The sequence below is a fragment of the Stylophora pistillata genome, chromosome 2 (genome assembly GCF_964205215.1).
Source record: "Stylophora pistillata chromosome 2, jaStyPist1.2, whole genome shotgun sequence".
In the NCBI taxonomy this organism is placed as follows: domain Eukaryota; kingdom Metazoa; phylum Cnidaria; class Anthozoa; order Scleractinia; family Pocilloporidae; genus Stylophora; species Stylophora pistillata.
Genome location: NC_142520.1, coordinates 21,272,201 through 21,279,272, shown reverse-complemented (window position 1 = coordinate 21,279,272; position 7,072 = coordinate 21,272,201). Strand labels below are relative to the sequence as shown.

General features: G+C 39.3%; 1 pseudogene; it reads left to right on the top strand.

Annotated features, from left to right (window-relative positions):
- The first annotated feature begins 5,223 nt into the window (after nt 1-5,223).
- On the top strand, nt 5,224-6,623 carry LOC148737725 (uncharacterized; annotated as a pseudogene).
- Nucleotides 6,624-7,072: the final 449 nt, after the last annotated feature.

The window sequence follows — 7,072 nt, the reverse complement described above, 5'->3', positions numbered from 1 at the left end:
TGGGGAAGGATATGTAGCTGCCTGGTTAAGTTCATTGGCAGCCCAGCTCTGCCAGAGGATGTCTGCTCCTGGCTGAGATTCGACAGTGCACTCTTTATCACAAACAGTCAAAACATTATCTTCCAACATTTTCATCTCTTCAGTGTGCTGCTTCCAGAGATATTACATTACTTGATCTGTCTCTTTTACACTTACACAGTGGAGGATGTACTGGAAGTGTCTACTTTCGTACCTGATCACCAAAGTTCCAGTACACCATACTTCCAATTAACATTGTCAGCTCATTTGATTACGAAGCTCCATTATTTGAGAACTGAAATATTAAATGATTTTCACTTTCACTGCACCATCTACTGGTCTCCTCACCTCCTACGCGACTCTTACACGGACATTCTTACGCCCGTCTTACGACATCGTTCCTCCTCTTCAGGATCCTAAGAATAGCCTGCAACTACACTAAACAGATTGTGTCTGAAAATATCGAGAAGCAAGAAAGGAAACTAACTGACTGAAAATGAAAGTCCAAAACTTACCATCATCTTTCTCCTCCATGACCGACCTCGCGGAAGCGTGAGAAAGTGCACCCGCTCTCTCTTCAGTCTGCGGAAATGCGGTGACTTTGGCTAAAGGGCGGGAAAATCCCCGCCAAACAGGAATGATAATATTCACATTTAAAAGAAGAACAAAAGGCAAGAGTACCATATAACCCCATACATTAATTATGCATTCAGTCTTTGTTCAATTAAAACAATAGCGATAACAATAGAACTCCGCAGAGACTAGTAGTCTTTGTTTTGAAAATTTGGATTTTTTCTCTATGTCGTTTTTGAAACAGGGTAAATTTGGCGCGTTTTGGCTTTGCAAAACAGAAAACTCAAGTAATTTTCTAGAGGTTTTTAATTTTGAAATATAACTGAGTGTTCAGTTTCGCTTTGAAAGCGGAAAATTGACCGGAAAATGACGTTAAGTCTAAGGTCAGGCTTTGAAGTCTGTCAATGTAAAGTTTAAATAAATGTTGTGTCTTACCTGTTCTTGTGGTTTTGGTTGATTCTTTCATTATCCTTTCGTGTCCTAGTGATGAAAATTGTTCGTGAAGGCCGGTGCATACAGCGATGCAAAGAAACCTTTGTATCTAGTCTTTCTGGACTTCACAAAGTTGGGCGATATGTTCGATAATGTTTCCAAAGGGATCGTTTCCGTAGTGCTGACGCCACATATATTCTTGTAGGTAGCCATCGAAAAGTCCTTTGGATGTTCCTGTTTGGGGCAAACCTCGCTTGATTCTCCACCATGTATTTTCGATACCCTGTGTGTGCGCACCGGTGAATTCCGGCGCATTGAAGCCATTCCATCGCAACCCTTTTTTGAACATCGCCACTCGTACCCGTCTCGCGATGAAGCACGTCGCGTCCAGCTAAGTTCATTGCTGCGCCCAGCTCGAAAACATTTTACCGACGTCACAAGCAGGTTGTGATCCTTACACCACTGTATGCACCGGTCGTGATCCGATAATATTCGAGAAAGTCGAGTAAAATTCAGTCTTCCCATCTCCGAGTTATTGTTCTTCTTCCTTCTATCTTCTTCTTTCGTTGATGTTATTAGAAAGAGGTATGAATAAATTTTGTTTTCTCTGTGGTATTTGGCCAATCGTAGAGAAGAAGAAATGTATTCTTTAGTGCAAAGGGGACCTTTGGTGCATTATATCAATGCACATATTGTTATGAAAATTTTTTTACTGAAAGGTAAAAGAAAATGTAGCTTTTGGAGAGGAACTCCTAACTGGTTTGCGTAGCATAATGGTAAGGTTATGGTTTCATAATTGTCTGATAATAACGCGTTGACTGAGGAGCGATGGTTCAAGGCTCAGGAAGGTAAAAGGAGAGGAAAGGAAAAAAAAACCGAGAAGTTAGGAACGAAGGGGAGAAGGGAGAAGAACGTGAGAAAGGAATAGAGACGAAAAAGCCGCTTTCAATCAATTTCTCTTTTATTGAAGCAGTAAGTACTTATTAGTAATGTATATATGCTAAACTCGTGGGAATAAGTCATTGTCTTAAAAACAATGGGGTGCATACATAATTAATGTATTTGAATGCATAATTAATGTATGGGGTTATATGGTACTCTTTCCGAACAAAATTTAAAAAAAGAGAAAAATTCCAAAAAGAAAAATACTATTAAAATAAATCCCGTTACGCGGTTTCTCGCTACGCCGTTACGCTGTTACCTATTACGCCGTGAAGCGTCTTACTAACAACTGTTTAGCTTTACACGTGTCAGTACGAATGGTTGTGAGTTAATCACGTAGCGGCGTAACGGGTAACAGCGTAACGGTCAAAAGATAATGGTAAGCCCAAAACTTACCATCACCGTTCTCCTCCATGACGGGCCTCATGGAAGCGTGAGAAAGTGAAGTAAAGACAAAGATACATCGTACCTATGCCTTGTCGTCTACAACAGTGGCTTTTTATGCAGAGTTTGCCAAGTTGCGCTCTATACTTAGTCGCCTAGACTATCCGATGAGTCTTATTGATTCTGCTATCAACAATTTTCTTTTTGGAAACACTTCAGCGAACAAAGCAGAAAGAAACAGTGACGAAAGTAGCATAGTTAGAATTAGTCTTCCATTCAAATATCAGGTGGCCGCTAATGCGGTTCGGAAGCAGTTACGCCATCTTAGCTATAAGATTGGCTCCACTTTGCAGCCAGTTTTCGTGAACAACTGATTAGGGCGAGATCTTAAACCCAAAGAAAGTAAGCCGTTAATTATTCATCGGCAGTGTGTTGTTTATATTTTTTCATCTGATTCGTGTGATGCAAATTATGTCGCATACACAGCCCGACACCTTCATAAACGCATTGCTGAGCACAAAAATTCGGCAATCGGTAGGCATTTCTTAGAAACTCACGGAAACAACAACCTCTTGAAAGAAAACCAATTCTCAATTTTAAGAAAGTGCCAGGGAAAATTTGATTGTTTAGTATTTGAGATGCTCTTTATCAAGAATCTTAAGCCTAATTTAAATATCCAGACGGACTCCATACGTGCGAAACTTTTTGTGTAATATTTTTTTTAATCATATCTTTTTAATCATCTTTTTCTCACGTTACAGTTTTTAATCATGTACTGTTTTTAAGTATTTATAGACTGCAACTCACAAACATATTTTGACCTGATAATTTTTTAATCTTGAAATGATTTTAAGAAGTGTTTTATCGCAATTTTTTATTGTTGAATGCTCTTCAAAATCAGTTCTTGGTCGAACAAAATTTTAAAAGATAATAAATTTACAAAAAAATTCCACTAAAAAGAAACTTAAAAATATCCCGTTACGCGGTTTCTCGTTACGCCGTTACGCCGTTACTCGTTACACCGTTATGCGTTTTACCAACAACCGACTACAATACATGACAGTGTGTAATGTCAAGTCTTATGTACTACAAGAATGGGTAATGGGAGGAGGGTGAAAAGTATTTGTAGAGAATCAAGTTGTTTTCAGAGCTATAAAAAAGAAAAAAAAACCTGAGTTCGTCTTAATTAGTATTGTCATAGATTAAATTAGATTACTTTAGGCCCTCGTATCGCTACACGGGGAATAAATTCAATCATATTTATTCTCTTAAATTTATTGTCAAAAACTATGTAATCGATACTACATTTACTACCTTTTGCCAGGGACTTGCACGAAAACCAGTTGAAGAAATTGCCATCAGGCATTTTCAGTACCAATACCGCGCTAGGAGGGCTGTAAGTTTGGAGTCTTTCTTAATAGCGGGGCTCCCACGCGCGCTTCGCGCGCGTGAGGCAAAGCTTCATACCCATAGAATATGGTCAACCTCTTTTCGTTTGGTTGTCACGTGACTGACCGAGCGAACGTACGTCCGTACGTACCTACCCTCTGTCATATATGTTATCACGAAAGTACCATATGATCAAATTTGAATTTATGGCTTCCGCGCGGCCGACCCTGAAAATTTTCCGGTCAGATTTTTCGTTCATTTGCGATCGAGTTAGACCTTGTGGAACTCAGAATGTAAAGTAACAATGCTATAGAATACTCTACTTGGAAAATAATGGATATCAAGGTCTTAAAGGTGACAGAATAAGCTCTTGTGTCAACGACACTACGATTCTCAAGGAGATGCGAATTATGGACGTAAAGTGAAAGCCGAACGGCAGGGCCTAGCGACAATTTGACGATTTGATGGCCCGGCCAATATTATGTTTGAGTAACGATGTGTTCAAAAAGTATTGTTTCATAAAAAATTTTTTACGTCAAATCGAAGTTTTTTTTCAGAATTTTCAACATAACGCTGCGCAATTTCTGGCCTTGAAGGCAAGTAAACAACGATCTAAGCATGACGAATTTTACTCCGTGGACTTTTTACACGTGAGAAATTCGTACGTTTTTCGCTTATAACAGCAAATCAAAAACTGCTTTTAATAAATCTGTCGTCCCGAAATGTTTCTTGCCCATTTTAGTCTTGCTTCCTATTGATAGATTCCATGGAACTTGAGATCTCTTCACTCACGGACAAACTCACATATTCCATTTTGAAATATGATCCACATGCCATTTGCACACATGAGAAAATATTGAGCGATTTTTATCTTTCATCTTGATTTTTGAGTTGAAACGTAATATGCACCTATCGCTGTTTTCGTCGGAAATAGTTCTTTACTTAGTCTTCTCTCACTGGAGCTTGGTTCTTGGAAAATATGATTTTTAAAAATTTACTGCGGATTGTGTTGGCTTTCTTGGTTTCTCCAAAATTTTGACTTTTCAGAGGCACGTTTTACACCAAGTGTCAATGAGTTTAATCTATACTGAATGAAATTTTGACTAAGAATTTTTTATATATTAAAAGAAATTCTGCCTCGTCATCATGCACTACAGAGTCACGTGAGAAAGCACTTACCGCCATGCTATTCAGTGCATTTTTACCGCCGATTAATCGACAACTCGTTTGAAATCCTCGCTATAAAGTTCGACTAAAAACCTCACAATTAAGGAAAATGCCGAAGGAAGCCCTTGAAATTACTTCCAAGGGCAAAACCAAATCTAAAGATCGACCGTTGAGCGTGTCTCAAGGTGAAAAAACGACAGAACAGCACCTAGATGGCTTGGCGCCAAACCACCCAAGCACATTGACAACACACATGGCACAGATAATTGTGTAAAGCCCTCTGAATTCCAACAATTTGGAGAACTCCTTTCTAAAAGCATGCTTGTAGTGCAACAATCAATGCATCAGTCTTTAAGTAAAATTACTGATGTGCTGTCGAGAATAGCAGAGGAAGGAGAAATCTTCGATGATGGCGAAGAGAGAGTCGTTGAGAAGCGACCAGAAGAAATGCCGGGAGACGTGCCCGTGCCGAAGATAAGAAAAGCTCAGCTTGAGTCTGAGGATAACACACCAGCTGAGTCGAGCAAAGATGAAGGCACACTACATGACATTGCACAATCTCTAGAACTAGAGGAAAAGTGCTCGCCCAAAGTAGCTGAACAACTTGCAAAAGTCGTAAATGACGTAGTGCAAACACGACTATCAGACGAGGCTCAAGCCGAGAATCTAAGGGCCTACCAACGGTCCGAGAATTGCAATAGTCTCGTGACCGTGAAAGTCAACCCGCTAAATTGGGAGAAACTAAGGTCAGAAACAAGATCTGGTGATATAAAACTGCAGAAAGTTCAAACTCTGATAATTAAGAGTGCCATACCGTCAGTACAAGCCATCGAGGCCCTCAACAAAGTACAGGATCAAATCCCTAAAGACATACTAGACCTACCTGCTCTTATGAAACAGCTATCAGACGGAATAGCGTTAACTGCAGGTGCTAGTTATGAATTGAACATGAGGCGACGAGAGGCTATTAAGCCTGATTTGAACCAGGAGTATAAACACCTCTGTTCACCCACGGTACCAGTCACCGAATTTTTATTCGGTAGCGATTTATCGTAGCAATTAAAGGATATGGCACAAGCTAACAGAGTAGCTAGTAAGCTAAGTTCATCGAGTAAATACTCGAACAACAAAGATAGGTCATCATATAAACATGCATTTAAGAATTACAAAGGATTTGGCTACAAGAACAGAGATAATTACAACCGGAAGGATTTAAACTCTTTCAGGCCCTCCTACCGCCAAAAGAGAAACGGGGAGGGTAAATATCAAACCATCTGAACCAGAATGACGACAAGGAAACTTCTATTTCCAATGAGGTAAGAAATCAATCTTTATTTTCTAAAGTCAAACATTTGCAAGCAGGCAGGTTAAAGCAATTTGCACATGAATGGGAAAAATTAATCTCAGATGTGCGTATTCTAGATTGTGTAAGACATTGCGATATTGAGTTTGTGCCATGAGAAACCCCTAATCAAACATTATATCCCAGAGAATTAAAACTTACCCCAACAGAAAAAGGGATAATTGAAACTGAGCTATAAAGGGCATCGATTAGAAAGTAATCATGGAATCACAGCACTGTCAAGGTGAATTAATTTCCAAAGTGTTATGTGAATTTGCAATCAAGCAGGACAGCCTGACAATCAAGTCACTGGCAGAGTTAATTGGCACTATAGATTCTAGTTTCCCCGCTGTTAAATATGGTCACTTGTTTTACAGATCCCCAGAACTTGCTAAATGTGAAGCCCTTAGATACAACAAAGGGGATTATGGTGCTACTATGACATTAAACAATGAGTGCAGACATGATCTGCAGTGGTGGATTGATAATTTTGAATCAACTTATAAATTGATCTGTCAGCCATTTCCCTCTGTTACAACCCAATCTGACGCTTCCCTAGAGGGATGGGGGGGCAGTTAGAGGGGAAACCTCAACTGGAAGAAGATGGAATCAGACAGAAGCCCAGGGTCGGGTTGTTCAAAGGTGGATTAAGATAACCCAGGGTTAGTGTGAAATTTGATTTCAGGTCTGAAAGCTTCAAAAGAAAATTCAGTATAATTATTTTTGTCTACAATCTTGTGATTGGATGCTCTGAATAGAATAAGGAAAATTTTCCCAAAAAGATTTCTTGAATAGAGAAATAAGGAAACGTGGATTAAAATTTAA